Genomic DNA, 16770 nt, shown 5'->3' with positions numbered 1-16770 from the left:
GCTGACTCCTCCCTTCCTGAATCAGTTTGAAAGGCCTCTCTGAGTCTGCCAAGTTGCTCGGTGACTGATGGTGTCATTTGTCCGGAGAGGTTAAAATATCTTTGCCTCTTGGCAGAGGGCAGGAGAGGAGACCTACCCTTGTTGACAGGGTGTGCTGGGAGCAGAGAGAGAAGGCAGGTAACCAGGCACCCAGAGCCCACTGGAAGGAGACACTAGCTCAGGGATGGGCAAACTTTTTGGCCCGAGGGCCACATTGGGGTGTGAAACTGTATGGAGGGCTGGGTAGGGAAGGCTGTGCCTCCCCAAACAGCCTGGCCCCCACCCCCTATCTGCCCCCTCCCACTTCCCACCCCCTGACTGCCCCCCTCAGAGCCCCCAACCCATCCACCCCCCATGCTCCTTGTCCCCTGACTGCCCCCTCCAGGGACCCCCTGCCCCTATCCAACCCCCCCCCTGCTCCCTGTCCCCTGACTGCCCAACACCTATCCACCCCCCCGCCCCCGACAGGCCCCCCGGGACTCCCACCCCCTATCCAACCCCCCCCCGTCCCCTGACCCCCCCCACCCCTCCCGAACCGCCACCCCATCCAACCGCCCCCTGCTCCCTGTCGCCTGACTACCCCCTGGAACCCCCTACCTCTTATCCAAACCCCCCGCTCCCTGCCCCCTTACCACACCACTCAGGGTGGCAGGACTGGCAGCCACGCCACTGCCCGGCCCGGCAGGAGCGGTGGGCCAGAGCGCTGGCAACGCGGCAAGCTGAGAGGCAGAAGGGGGGGCAGCAGGGGAGGGTCCAGGGGCGAGCCTCCACGGCCGGGAGCTCAAGGGCTGGGCAGGATGGTCCCGTGAGCCGGATGTGGCCGGCGGGCCGTAGTTTGCCCACCTCTGCACTAACTGTAGGGCTGGACCCAAAACCTAGTGAAGTCATTCAGACGTTTCCACAGAGCCCAGCGGGCTTTGGCTCGGCCATGACTATGACATGAGCCTGATCAGGTTTGGTGAGGGCATTTCAATTCTGAGCTACCTTGACAGGACATTTTTACCACCTAAATTTCCAGCCTGTGCTGTGTCCATTCAGCTTTGGCCACTCTGTGCTAGGCAGTCAACCCAGCAAACATTACACTGAAGGTTTAGCCTGCTTCACACAGTGCTGGGTTATCTGAGCTGTAATAACAAAGCCTTTGAGAGCCCTAGACTCCGAAGCAGGGATGATGAAAGCTGGTGCCAAGTCCCATGTTGCTTGAAGCCTGCGGGCAGCTGAATCAGAAGAGTGAAACTATCTCCTACTCAGCACAAGGAGAGCAGGGTGTTCGCTGTTGTTTTCATGGCCTGGAGTGGGCAGTATGAGCGGGAAACCACTTTTATTAACATGGGAAACCAGTGAACGATTTTGAAAGTGGAGACGAGCAGGTTACAAAAAAACAGCAGCCAGAAAGGAAAGTTTGTCAAAGGGAAGAATAAGCTACGTATCCTCTAGATTCACATTGGGTCCCCCTGATAGCAGCCCTGCCTGCTGCAAAAGGGGACCTTCCATGCACACAATCTCAGACTCTGGGGAGAGCCTCCCCCATGTTGCTGAGAGGTTTGTTTATTTTCCATGTGTGCCCTGTGTTATACAGGAGTCAAATTAGATTATTCACAGTGGTCCCTTTTGGTCTTGTGATTTATGCATCTATGTGTACAAGGGACCTTTGATCTGATATCCTGGTGATACAGTTGAGGATCCTGTAGTTGCTAAAGTTTGAGAACTGGTACATTAGGGAAACCTGGAGTTGCAAAGTATCCTGGGTGTGAATCAAGTTTCCATTCTTAACAACTTAAACCAACGCTGCAAATGAGTTGGGGCAGGGACTGATGGGAACAGCTGGGAAAGGATTTAGATTCCCATATAACAAAAGTACAGCTAATACTAAAAGCCTTAAATACAGATTTTAAAACTTGTGAGAGAATACTTCACCACCACAGCATTGCAGCCATCTCTGGGATGGAAGGTGAGGGTCTTTACACAGCACAAAGGAATATTTGGGAATTGTTCAGGTTACAGAATGAAGTGATCCCTGTATATAGTCTGTCAAACTATTTGGATTCTTTGGATGAAAGGTGAAAAATACACAGAATTAAAACCCAAGGCTATTGTATGTAAAACTTAAATAGATGTGAATAATTCCCAGTAAATTTTCAAAGAGAGAGTGCTCTACTGAGAAAGTGAATAGCAAATACTCAGTGCACATAAAACACATTGAAAATAGTATAAAACAATATTTAGAACATTATAAATAACTTTTAATCAAACCTATCAATCAGTATGCCTGTTCCTTCGACAGATTTTCACCCTTTTGTTTCTGTTTCAAATCTTCAGATATAAGTTTTCAACATCACATTTCCCCCATTTTAGCACACACATCCCTTTCTGATTTCCTCCCAGAGATGATTTTTTCAGTCCATATGGCCTAGCGGCAGTATGTAGCAGGCGTCAGTTGGACTCTTCAGAGCTCGAGGAGCGTGACAGCCCCTCAGTCCTTTCAAACGCTTCACAACCCTGTTCGCAAACACACGCTCTGGATAACTCCCTTCCCGCTCGGATTTTAATAGCTGCCTGGTCTTAGCTGCTGCTGAAACAGAAATCGGTAGCCTGTCTCGAAAGTGGCCCAGGGATTGGGATCAGCATATGGACTATCCAGGCCCAGATCTCTCGAAGGCTCTCACTCGCTAGGGCATTATCATCTCCCCATAAGCCCAGCTAAGTCAGGCAAGAATTTACTATAGCTCCTGGCTCTCCCTTTCACCCTTTGCTCTCTGATTGGCTCAGCGCTCAGAGGGTGACTGGGGTGAGACCTGCCAGGTGGGATGCTTACAATGAAAAGGACACAGAAACCGCCCCAGTGCATGTCAGGTAACTGCCACACCGTTATCTGGAACTTCCCGGGCACCTTCTGCCTGAGTTGCCCTGCCCAGTTCTCTGCAGATGTGCAGGGACACAGAATAGCCAAAGAAAATTTCCTCCCCAAAGCTGCTGGTCCCCTCCCCGCTGAGAAATGCTGCAGTACTAAGCAGATGGCTTCCACCAGTGGTTCTCAAACTTTTGTAGCGGTGACTTCTTTCACTCAGCAAGCCTGAGTACGACCCCCCACCCCCCTTATAAATGAAAAACACTTTTTAAAATAAATAACACCATCATAAATGCTGGAGGCAAAGCGGGGTTTGGGGTAGAGGCTGACAGCTCGCCACCCCACAGGTCATAACCTCGCGACCCCCCAGGGGTTCCGACCCCCAGACGGAGAACCCCGGGCTTACACCATCATCACAGGAAAGGACAAGCTGCCATACCCCATCAGACCAGTGCTCCATCTAGTCCTGAATCCTATCACTAAGGCTGCGATTTAATCATGGTGGTTATGGAAGCCACAGGATCCGTGACTTGAAAAGACCTCTGTGACTTCAGCCAGCGCTGGTGGGGATCGGCAGGGTCCCTTGCCGTCTGCAGAGGCAGGGAGCCTTCACAGCTCCCGGCCACCACGGGTGGTAGAGGGGATCCCCACTTCTCCCGTGCACCGTGGGTGGCAGGGAGGACCCTCAGAGCTCCTGGCTGCCATGGGAGGCAGGGGGGGACCCTGCAGCTTGGAGCCACCAGCAGAGGGGGACCCTGGAGCTTCCAGTCACCCCACCCCTGCAGATACCCGGGCTACCCGTTTTGTCACGGGTGTTTTTAGTAAAAGTCAAGGACAGGTCACGGGTCCATAACTTTTACTAAAAATATCTGTGACAAAAGCTTAACCTTACCTATCACTGATGGGGACTGGCACCAGGTGCTTCAGAGGCATATGCCACAAGCCGTGGCAGTGGGCAGCCCCTGGGTAATGAGAACTGGTCTTTTGAGCTTGGCTTACATCCTAGAGCAAGAGGGCTATCTGTGCCCAAACTCTTCTGTGTATTTCTGGTTTTAATATTTCCTGTAATAATTCTGGATCTTGTCATTATTCCTGTAACTTTTGAACCCTTCGAATCCCTTGTTTTAAAGGATGTCTTGGGACAGTGAGCGTCAGTCACCGTATTCATATTCCTCAGGCATAATATAGGATTGGGGGCCAGCTCTCATTTCCATTCTAATTAGAGTTGTTTTAACTGTGCTAGCAACTCAGTACGGTATTCCAGCCTGGCTCTGACTTTGTACATTTATTTTGCCTATGATAACACAGACCTGAAAACACCTGTACCAGATCCCAGTTCCCAATCTTCTGTATATGTAAATCATGACAAAATGTGCGAGGTGCTTTTATCATCAGATGCAATAATCTGACTGCACCAATGGCATATTTCAGGAGGTGGCCTCTTTAAAATGCTTCAGCATTCTGCAACTGGAACTATAAAGGCCGCTCAGTGACATTGGTCAGTTAGACATGTGAAGGAGTCAAAGCCATTTGTGCAGCTGTTCAAAAAGAGCACCCACTTTAGGCTTATATTTGTGCTCTTCCTCCTTCCTAAAATCTTTTGGGCAGTAATGGGTGGTTTTGCATTCAGAGCCATGTGGATTATTTCTGCTACTAAAATGCCCAGGGAAGGACATTTATTTAGATTAGGCTGCCTTAATACATAAACATAAATGTTATTTGAGCAAATTAAATCAATCTGCCTCTTTCCTCTTCCTGCTCTTCCAAGAAAGTCCATCGTGGCCAAGCCAATGTACTACCAAATGCACAGACATTTGTTAGTCTGTTGTTTCTATTGCGACTAATGCTAATAAAGCTTTCATCATGGCTTCAGCACAATGGCACACAGGAAAAACTGGAAGCCCATGTATTAGATAATGCATGTTTACTGCGACAGGAGATAACAAATGGGAGTAGCTATTCAATGGCCATTGTTGGCTGGAGCCTTGGAAAAGCATTAAACAGAAGGCAAAGCAAATAACCCTTTCCAAAGTGCCTGAACAGATTTTGAAATCATTCCTCTTTTTTGTTTCTAGGCTGCAGGTAGCCTGAACAGAGACAATTAGCCATTTCACCAGTTATTTGCAAAATAAACGACTTTTAGCTAAAGAAATAATTAGCAGAAAACATTTTTTTTTAATCTGCCCAAAGGGCTCGGTTCTCCATTGTGTTATACCGCTTTTAGACTGGTGTAATTCCAAGTCCATGTATCTGATTGCAACTGTATACACATTGAAGACATCAGAGTTTCCCGTAGATACAATGGCTTCTAATTATTGTGAGTCACTAGATCATGCAAACAAAATAATAGATTGTATTATAGAACCATTATTCAAAAAGCACAAAAATAGAAGCAGGATTATGGTGGCTCTTGGAGATCTTTCAAAACAGCTCAGGCCTCATAGGAAGAGATACCGTGGTCATCATTAAAAGGTCAGCATTAGTTTTAGATTAAATTTTTGGTCTGCTCCAAAAGAAGAATGTAAGAGCTGCCATATTGGGTCAGATCATGGTTCCAACTTGCCCAGTATCCTCTCTTCAACAGTGGGGCATACCAGAGCTTCAGAGGGAATATATACAGCAGGGCAATTATGGAGTAATCATCTCTGCCTTCCACTCCTGGCTTCTGGTAGTCAGAAGTTTAGAGTTGCCCTCAGCATGGGGATGTATCCCTGCCCATCCTTGCTAATAGCCATTGATGGAGCTATCCTCAATGAACTCATCCAGTTCTCTTTTGAACCCAGTTATACTGTTGACCATCATAAAATCCCCTGGAAATGAGTTCCACAGTTTAGATGTCGATTGTGTTAAAATATACTTCCTCTTGTTTGTATTAAATGTCAAAGATTTGTTGCATACAGCATCTGTAAGATAAATCAGACTTGATTTGACAGTCATGTGGTTTACCAGAGTAGTTGGATGCACTGGAAGGTCAAAAGTAATAAAAGATATTTGTCACCCAGACAAAGGGAGAAGATAGAAACCGGTCTGGTAAAACAATTGTTATGAAAACATTTGTAATTTGTTTAGATTGAGCTATTTATCATTTTATTCTTCCTTGTTGCTGTTCATTTACAGGTTAAATGTCTATCCAGTCAAAGTTGTCTCATCCACTTAATGGTCTCTGCATTAAAGTTGACCTTTCAATTTAACTTCTTTCAAGAGCCTTTAGGTTAAGATTAGTGAAAAGGTATCATTGAGCATACACAACAAAACTAGACAGCTGTCCCTGGGAGAAGGTTACCCACAGTGATAGCTGAGATCCTTTTATACTTGGTGTTCTCTTTACAATATATACTGTGTTGTAAAATTAAAACTCTTATTTCCAGCTGTAGCCCCAAGCTGGTTTTGATGGGGCGCCTGGCCTGCACTGGCCCTGGGGGCGGGGGTTAAAACCAGCCTAGGGAGGCGGAGGGGCAGGCAGCCAAAAGTGGGGCTGCAGGGGAAACAGCCACTTAGGGCGGTGGCTGGACCAGACAATCATGGCCCATCCAGCCCATATAAAAGGAAGCTGCAGACCAGAGCAAAGAGTCTGCTGCAGGGAGCCCTGGGGAGAAGACTGGTTCCTAGAGAGCTCCTGACGGGCTGCCAGGACTTACAGACTCGAGGCCCTGGGAAGAGGGCAAGGGAGCTGGAGCCAGAGGCAGGAGCAGAAGGAACTGAGGCTGCGGGGAAGTGGCTTAGGGAACAGAGACAGGGAGCTGGAAGGAAGGGGCAGCAGGAAGCTGTTGTTTTCAGGGTCCCTGGGCTGGGGCCTGGCGTAGTGGATGAGCCTGGGCCCCCCACTAGCCGCTGAAGGAGCGGCCTGGCTGGGCACTGCCAAGCCACTGCAAGGAGTGGCTGGACTCTTGTTGGAGGAGTCCCCCGGAAGGGGGGAAACCGGATGGTAACCCAGCTGGAAGGCTGTGCCACGAAGCAGACACCGAGAGGAAGGAGCTGTAACGGGTCTGCAGGCAGAGGCGAAGACGGGCGCTGCCATCTATCTGACTGAACTAATTCCCAAAACGCCCAACAGGAGGCGCCAGTGTGGTGAGTGACCGTGTGACATGGGTTCATACTGTAATATAGTTTAGCTAGCATTTGACTGCATTGTTCTGGTTATATAAATGCACAGATTGCCCCCTTTGTAGGGTGTCTTTGGAAGGGACATGTAGTTTAATTGCTCTATTAACTTCTGAATTTGACTTATCGTATGCTTTGAAGAGTACTTTAATGGCAGGCAAAGAGCTTAGATACTGGCAGTTGGAGCCAGATTTCCTAAATACTCTCATGAGTTGGCCATTGACTCACTGTGTAACGTTGGCAAATCAAATAACCGCTCTGTGCCTCAGTGTGTCCTTTTGTCAAATGGGTGTAAATCTACCTAGCTTCCAAGAGGTACTTAGGGTCTTCCAGAGTCAAAAGTAACAGCTGAAAGAAATTTTTTATCTTTACACAGATTTTTTTAACATTCAATTTCTGCTGTGGATGTCATATATAAATACATAGTTTACTTGTCTTTCACAATTTACAGAGGCAGCTATGCACTTTGAATGATAGTATTTCCAAATATATATGTATGGTCATTATTAAAACTATTGTGAGTGTGCCAGGGTGTAAAAACCTCACAATGATGCGAAAGGGGCTAGAAAGGCTCTGTGTGTGGAGATAGCCCCATTCCTCCCAAACATGCATAATAGGAAGGAGGCCTTTAAAAAGGAGACCGGTGTGGAAGACAGAGGGAGTTGGAAGTGGCTGGAGTTGCTCCTGAAGCAACATGAAGAACTCCCATGCCAGAGACTTAAACCCCGAGACCTGCAAGGAGTGACATGTATTCCCAGAGTAAGCATTCTGGGGAGAGCTTGATTGAGCTTCCTGGCCAGAAGGACCCTTGTAAATACGCTACGTAGACCCACCTGATGTCAGGGGATATTGCTGGCTTTTTTTCCTTCAGAGTTGGCCCCAGGAAGTCTATTCTCAGTCTCACTGGACCTTTTGTTTCCCTTTTGGTGCCCTGCCAATAAAGAAACAGAAGAAGACCTAGAAAGAGCAAAGGCTACTGCAAGGACTAAGAGACGGGGACCTCAGCTGGGTCCACCCAGTGTTTATAATCGGTCATGTCCGGGGGCACCCACTGCATGGGAGAAACACCCCCGGAGGACTTGTTTACAACTATATTTTAAGTTTTCAGATCACTTGTATAGATTATGTACATCATATTCTAAACACAGAGGGAAAACTGTGTCCTCTGCCTCTTCTTAACTTATTAGACTGTAATGCTGCATTGATGAATAAGTCTAACTTTAAGTATGTGAGTCGTCTTAACGAGTGAAATCCCGGTTCCACTGAACTCAATGTCAAAACTCCTGTTGACTTCAAGGGGGCTACTCACACACTTAAAGTTATACATATGTTTACGTCTTTGCAGGATTGGGGTCTCAGTAATGATAAATTCCAACTCAGTATGTTATAAGAAGTGGTAGGTTACTGAAATAACTGCTGAAATAAACAGATCACCAGTTATATTGCGGGTTCTACCAAGAAGAAATCAGCAAATCTGAGAAAAGAAATGCTAACTGTTTGTTCTTTCATGCATGGTTGATCGTTGAAGTAGGAGTAGCTGTTTCAAGAAGCAGTCATTAACGCTGTTTAGAAATTTTATCTCTACAGCTTGTTCTGTGGTGACATACACCCAGTCAATATGGGGATAGTTGAAATCCCCCATTATTATTGAGTTTTCTTTTTTTGTAGCCTCTCTAATTTCTGTGAGCATTTCACAGTCACCATCGCCATCCTGGTCAGGTGGCCAGTAATATATTCCTATTGCTATACTCTTATTAATCAAGCATGGAATATCTATCCATAGAGATTCTATTGTACAGTTTGTCATTTAAGATTTTTACTGTATTTGATTCTGTGCATTCTTTCACATATAGTGCCACTCCCCCACCAGCATGATCTACTCTGTCATTCCTTCCTGGTATTTTCATGTCCCATTGTTTACCATTATTCTACCAAGCTGTGATGCCTATTCTGGCAATATCCTCATTCAATACCAGGAATTCAAGTTCACCCATCTTAGTATTTAAACTTGTAGCAGTTGTATAGAAGCATTTACAACATTTGTCAATACAGGCAGTCCTCGGACTTATGGCATAACTGGTTCCTGAAAATTGTGTCGTAAGTCGAAACATCGTAACTAAGAACCGCAATAAACTCCATTGTGGGACTGAGCATCGTAAAGTCGAAACCAGTTGTAAGTCGAATCAGGGTATCAACTCAGAAATGTTGTAAGTGCCATTCGTTGTAAGTCAAACATTGTAAAGTCGAGGATTCCTTGTATTTAGTTGTCAGCCTTCATGTGATGTAATTGAATGTAATTTTAGTCTGCAGAAGAGAAGAATGAGGGGGGATTTGATAGCTGCTTTCAACTACCTGAAAGGGGGTTCCAAAGAGGATGGCTCTAGACTGTTCTCAATGGTAGCAGATGACAGAACGAGGAGCAATGGTCTCAAGTTGCAGGGGGGGAGGTTTAGATTGGATATTAGGAAAAACTTTTTCACTAGGAGGGTGGTGAAACACTGGAATGCGTTACCTAGGGAGGTGGTAGAATCTCCTTCCTTAGAGGTTTTTAAGGTCAGGCTTGACAAAGCCCTGGCTGGGATGATTTAACTGGGAATTGGTCCTGCTTCGAGCAGGGGGTTGGACTCGATGGGGTCCCTTCCAACCCTGATATTCTATGATTCTATGATTCTAAGAATGGGACTCTTGTTTGTTTCACTTCAGTTCCTACCTGTACTTTATCAACTTCTACCCAATCCTCCTTACTAGAATAGAACATATCTCTTTTAATAAATCCTCCCCTAAGGGATGTTTCTGTCTGAACCATGTGCTTGTGCACTTTTGCTCATCCCGGATTTTAAAAATTCCTCTATGATCTTTTTAATTTTACATGCCAGCAATCTGGTTACATTTTTGTTTTGGTGGAGCCCAACCTTCCAGTATCGGTTCCTTCTTTCCCAAAAGGTTCCCCAGTTCCTAATAAACCTAAATCCCTCCTCCCTACACCATTGAGACCCTGCAGTTCTGCCTGTCTAATTTGCCATGCATGTGGAACTAGAAGCATTTCAGAGAATGCTACTGGGGAGGTCCTGGACTGTAATCACTTTCTTAGCAGCCTAAATTTGGCCTCCAGGATGTCTCTCCTTTCTTTCCCTTTGTCATTGGTACCTACATATACCACAGCTACCAATTCCTCCCCAGGACTGCACATAAGTCTCTCTAGATGCCATGAGAAGTCCACAACCTACGCACCTGGCAGGCCATTCACCAGTTGCATGTATTAAGCTGGTTACTCATCAGTTTACTACACTCAAGTGAGAGATGACCTTGTCTTCATTACTATCGACACAGTTTAAAGACGAGTTGATTCAATAATTAGACACCCATGCTAAATATTTATGACACATCATATCATTAAAAAAATTATAGGCTATTTAAATTTAATTTGCATTTATACTTTCAAATCAGATTATACAGTGGAAACATGCTAAAATTAAATTCATAATGCTTATTACATCAATTTGAGCAAATTGTACTTTGAAGCAATTTTTATTTAAAAAAGGGTATGCATGCTTCTTCAATTTCCTGTAGTGTGTAAATAAATTTGCAAAGCATTTTCCGAGACATTATAGTCTTTCAGTGGTAAATTGATAGTCTGAAACAATGAATGATTACTGCTTAATCAAATCTGGGCTACACTAAATCTAAAAGTGTTTGAATTGTAAGGAAAACAAAAGGAAGCAATTTTTGTTTTTCTTTCATCCAGCATAGCAGCTCTTGTTAGGTGGAAAATGATTGTATAGCAACTCCTTGGCTCTTTCCCTAGCCCGAAGCGATGAGCCTTTTAGAAATGGGCCTGATGCAAAAGCATGGAGCCCATCTTCCTGAAAATTCAGAAAGTCCAAATTTGGCTCCAGAGTCAAACTTTGCAGCTTGGTTTCAATTTAAGATAATGTTGGGTTCAATAAATTACTTTCTCAACCCTTTGTTAGGATATAGATATTCAGACCTGTCTGCAAAGGCCTATACTCTAAGAATTTAGATTGAAAGAATCAAAATCACTGTCCGACTGTATAAGGCCTTTTCTCACTGACAGTCTGAGGCCCTGTTCTTAGGCTAAGGTCTCTGGCTAAGCAGCAGAGGCAGCCATAAGCTGGGAAGCGACCGGTCACCTCCTCACATCCCAAACTGGTCACATTGAAATCAGGTGCTATTGGGCCGTTAGGATACAATCCTGTCCTGATAATGCCTATCGCCTCCAGAGAAGGGAAGTGCCCAGAAGATGTAAATGGAAGCTTAGTTTGGTAGCATCCTGTCTGGCAAGAACTCACTTATCAATAGCTGGGATGTGAAATCCTCATTTCTTTGTTGTTCTATCACTGTAGGCCCCATTTCCCTCTTGTTTGTCTGTATAGTCTCTGTCTGGTTCTGGGATTGATTCTGTGTACTGTATAATTAATTTTGCCGGGTGTAAACTAATTAAGGTGGTGGGATATAATTGGTTACATAATCATGTTACAATATGTTAGGATTGGTTAGTTAAATTTCAGGAAAATGATTGGTTAAGCAGACCTCAAGTTTTACTATATAGTCTGCAGTCAATCAGGAAGAAAGGCAGGAATGGGAAGGGGGATTGGGGTGGCGGAATTGGAATAATGTTTTGCTAAGGGGGAGGAAATTGGAATCATGTTTTGCTAAAGGGGGGGAATGGGAACGGAATGGGAATGGGGCCACAGGTGTAAGGCTCTGTGGTGTCAGAGCTGGGAAGGGGACACTAAAGTAGGAAACTGGAATCATGCTTGCTGGAAGTTCACCCAAAAAACATTGAATTGTTTGCACCTTTGGACTTCGGGTATTGTTGCTCTCTGTTCATGCGAGAAGGACCAGGGAAGTGAGTGGATGAAGGAATAAACCCCTAACAACCTTCCCCAGCAAAATGATTCTCCCCAATTAATTTCCCAACAATGTTCTGGCTCCTCTATTTGTCCCACAGACCCAAGAGAGATAAAAAGTGGAGTTGCTCAGCTATTTGGAGATGCTCCCTCAGAAGTGATTCGGATTTCCCACGAGACAAAAATTCCTTTTCCAGCCAGCACGACTCAGCATTCACTTTTCCTGACTCTTGAGTGTCCTGTGTTTTCAAATTTCATGTACATTTTGACCAAAAATGTCTCTGCCTTTTTTACTAAAAAATAAAGAAAAACCTTAGGGTTAAGAAAATAGAACTTATCAGACTTGCTCCTGCCACATTCTTCAGGACCATAGTTCCCTTCCTCTGGGAGAGTTTTTGAGTTCCACAGGAATGTAAAGATTTCAACATGGAATCAATTTATAACCTATAAATTAGACAACATTAGTTTAACGTGCTAAGAAACAATTCTAGAATCTCAGGGAGAGTGAGAGAATGACGTAGTAGGTACATTCCTTCTCTCTGGGTATGTATAACTTTCTATGGCAGCATGTTACTCACCTCCTGCAGAAACATCATCACATTGTGGATTTCACAAAAACAGGAAGCACCTGAGCTCCCACCCAACATGTCACACATTAAATGGTTTAAAATTTGGTGAACAACTAGGTCTCAAAATGTAATTATAAATGGGGGAATCGTCAAGCAGGTGTGTTTCCAGTGGGGTTCCACAGGGAACAGTTCCTGGCCCTACGCTCTAACTTTTTTTTCTCAGTGATCTGGAAGACAACATAAAATCACCAATAAAGTTTCCAGATAGCACAAAAATTGGGAGAGTGGTAACTAATGAAGATGACAGGTCACTGATACTACAGAGTGACCTGGATCATTTGGTAACTTGGATGAAAGCAAACAATATGTGTTTAAAACAATTAAATATATATGTATGCCTCCAGGAACAAATAGTCTAGGCCAGACCTAGAGAATGGAAGAATCAATCCTGGGAAGCAGTGACTCTGAAAAAGATTTGGGGCTCATGATGGATAATCAGCTGAACATGCGCTCCCTGAGGCCAAAAGAGCTCATGTTATCCTGGGAAGGATAAACAGGGAAATCTTGAGTAGGAGTAGAGAGAGTAGATTCCTGCCACGGAATCCTGTGTCCAGTTCTGGGGCCCACATTTCTAGAAGGATGTTGATAAATTGGAGAGGATTCAGAGAAGAGCCATGGGAGTGATTAAAGGATTAGAAAACAAGCCTGATAGTGATAGATTCAAAGAGCTCAATCTATTTATTTTAACAACAGGAATGTTAAGGAGTATTTTGATCACAGTCTGTATATTTCTAGATGGGGAACAAATATTTGATAATGGGCTTTTCTATCTAGCAGAGAAAGTCTAACATGATCTAATGTCTGGAAGTTGATGCTAGACAAATTTAGACTAGAAATAAGGCATAACTTCTTGATGGTGAAAGTAATTCACCACTGGAACAGTTTACCAAGGGCTGTGGTAGATTCTCCATCACTGACAATTATTAAATCAAGACTGGATATTTTTCTATGAGATCTGCTCTAGGAATCATTTTGGGGCAGTTCAATGGCCGGTGCTCCAATGGAAGTCTCACTTAATGATCACAGTGGTTCTTTCCGGCCTTAGAATTTATTAAACTATGAATTTATGATCTCCTCACATGATCTATATATGACCTAGAGCAGATAAGGTTGAGACCAACAGGAAGAGAAGGAACAGTTCTGAAATGTAAGTTAATGTGTTAAATCTTACAACTTGCAACATAAGCTTTCGTGAGCTACAGCTCACTTCAGCTCATGAAAGCTTATGCTCAAATAAATTGGTTAGTCTCTAAGTTGCCACAAGTACTCCTTTTCTTTTTGCAAATACAGACTAACACGGCTGTTACTCTGAAACTTGCAACAGAGGTTAATAAGGATATTGGGACTGGATTAGATCAGGGTCGTTTTTCTCCAGTAAACCGTGTTTGATGCTGTCCTATGCAGCTTCTTCGGAGAGTCCTGAAGTAGCAGTTAGTAACAAACCTGCCCCCAGGGAAAATTTTCTCCTAACCCAAAATAATTTGGTTGCCTCATGTCTCAAAGGTTGAGGCTTTACACCCTTCCAAACATCTTATTTTCTTTACTATCAGCAATTATAACTCTGGATATTGTTGCTATCTCTATCAGTGTCCAACCAATTTTTGAATCCTGTTAAGCTCTGAGCCTCAATAATATCATGTGCTCCCCCCTTGAACAGTTTTTGGTGAAAACGTATTTTGCTTTGAATTTGCCAATTTCTTGAGTGTCCTTTGTTCTGAAAAGAGAAAGGTGTTTCGGTAGGTAACTACAATTCTGCACATAGTCAGAGCCTAACAGATCACGCTACCTGCTTTGAACAAGGGGTTGGACTAGATGACCTCCTGAGGTCCCTTCCAACCCTGATATTCTATGAATCTATCTGATAGAGCCCTGATTAGTATGACGCAGTTGTATAGTGAATTTTTATTTTCCAAGCTTGTATTACTCAGAAAGTCTGCTCAAGTGTTTAGATCACCTTAGGAAATGCAAAAGAGATTCCTTCCAATTTCCCCGTTGCCTTTAGGATTCCAGGACACATGCAGCACCATGTGATGTCTTTTCTCTAGCATACTGATCCACTATTTAGGAGATAAAGAGGCTGGCTGGATTCATAAATGGAAGCATGGTGGTACTTTTTCTCCATGACTATCTTTTTCTATTGGGTTTCAATAAAAACTACTAAAAAGCAAGTCTACAGCATTTATGTTCCTGATAAATTTGTGACAAGCATGCACTTATTAAAACCATCTCTTTACTAATAACATTGTCCTTGTCTTTTACACTGAAACCGTTAATATGGTCTGCGGTTGCCTCCTTTAATTGTTTCTTTGGTGGTCTATTACAAATCTATCCTTGAAGAGCCAGAGAATAATTGTCTGATTCACACCTGTGTCTAGCTAATGTGCAACCACAGATTTGTTTTTGTGTGTGTTGAACTTAATAAGGTGACTGAAAAGAAGTCAACAAAATTAAGGACAATGGGCCAATTATTCCAGGAGTAGGTTTCTTTTTTTAAGTAAGTTCCAAGGAGACAATCCTTGTATGGATAACAAATAGATCCCATTCAGTTATCAGTCAGCTCTCACATCTATTTGTTTGTGGTACTTTGCATCGGTGACATATTGTACTTCAAAATGTGATCCCCACATTTACCTCTTGTATATAGTTATGATATTTCATACCAAGAATGCCCTGTAAAGTTAAAATATGTATATCATCATTCTATACTGCGTTATGAGATTTTGCTATATGGTTGTAGTTGTTGAAATATTTTATAAACATGGGAGATGTCCACAGTTAGCTCTCTAGTGGCAACGAAGGGGGTGCCCCATGCACAGACATGTGTTATGTGACCATCACCAGCCATTGACCAGAGATTTACAGTACAGAGAGACAGTTGCTGAAGCTTTACAAAATGGGGATTGCTTAACTCCATGACTCAGCAAAGCCTCCGGACATGTGATGCCTGACTCTGTTGGAGCCAGTATTTTTCCAGGCACAGGAACTGAGAGTATGAGTCTACTGCTCTCCTTCCCCACCTGCTCTGAAGGAAAAGAGAACATTTGGAAGAAAAGATTTTTGAACTGGGGAGATTGGTCCCATGCTGAGCAGGGAATTCAGCCTGTGTATTGTGAACTGCTTACAATCTGCTCAGATTATAAAGGTTGGTGCATGTCAACTATCCTTTGATGAAGTGGCGAACTAATTAATGAGCTTGCATTGTTTATGACATGGCACATTTCTGGGGTTCAAGGCTGGGGCTGGGGGGATTTGCTGGTGTCTTCCTCTGTACATTTCCTGAGAGGCTGAGAGCCTGCATGTAACTTTGGGTGTGCTTCCCATGCTAATGACCGCGTGAGAGCGAAGCCTGAAGGGCTGTTTGCACTAGCAGAGCAGTATGAGAGGTACCCTGAGTAGAGAGTTAAAGGGGACACAGCGGTTCCACAGTCCAGGATGTACCCCGGGGCGGGTGTCACAGAGTCTCAGCACCTTTCAGTGTTTTCTAGCTTTAATGTGTTTATCCCTGGCAGGGTACGGCCGTGATATTTGTCTCATTTTACAGAGAGGTCACAGAGCAGATAGGCCTAGATTTTTAAAGGTATTCGGGCATTGCTCTGCTCTGCTCAGCTTTGAAGGACCCAAGGTCTGCCTAACTCCCTTTGATCAGCTCCACAGAACTGTGAACTTTTCAGCTTTTATGAGCTAAGTAGGGTCAGGACAAAGACTGCTCAGCCAGCCTCAGGGATGCAGGACATGGGTTTAGTGATTCAGCAGGCAGCCCATTTCCTCAGTAATTATTTAAATAGTGGCCCAGCATGAGGCATTCAGGAGCAGTTTGTCTTTTAAATGACCCTCGAATAGCTACATCACTTGATTGCTTATGGTCACTACACTACAGGTACCTTATCAAATGTCCTTTCTTCACAGGTTCAATAAATAGATGAACCACGCCACAAGCCCTGAGACATGCACAGAGATAGAGATAAACCATGAAAGGTCCAAAATCAGTGCTTTCCTACTCATGTCCCCCGGGGAAACACTGAGATGAGTAAAATGATGATCCGGTGGCCATCCCCACCCACTTAGACTAGGCATCACCTTTTCCTTTTTATCCTACTCTTCTATGCCCACAACGCTCAGGCAGGTTTCCTTATTTGCACTGCCAGACCTAATAGATTTTAGGGCGCCCCATTTCTCCTAGGCTACCTCCTTAGTTCCCCTGATTCTCATTAACATCCACCTCAAGGAGCTCCCATACCAACATGAGATGATCACAGAATTCCCTGAACTGGTTTTCTTGGGC

The sequence above is a fragment of the Lepidochelys kempii genome, chromosome 6 (assembly GCF_965140285.1).
Source record: "Lepidochelys kempii isolate rLepKem1 chromosome 6, rLepKem1.hap1, whole genome shotgun sequence".
Lineage (NCBI taxonomy): Eukaryota > Metazoa > Chordata > Testudines > Cheloniidae > Lepidochelys > Lepidochelys kempii.
The sequence above is the reverse complement of the archived record's forward strand: the minus strand, read 5'-3'. Positions refer to the sequence as shown.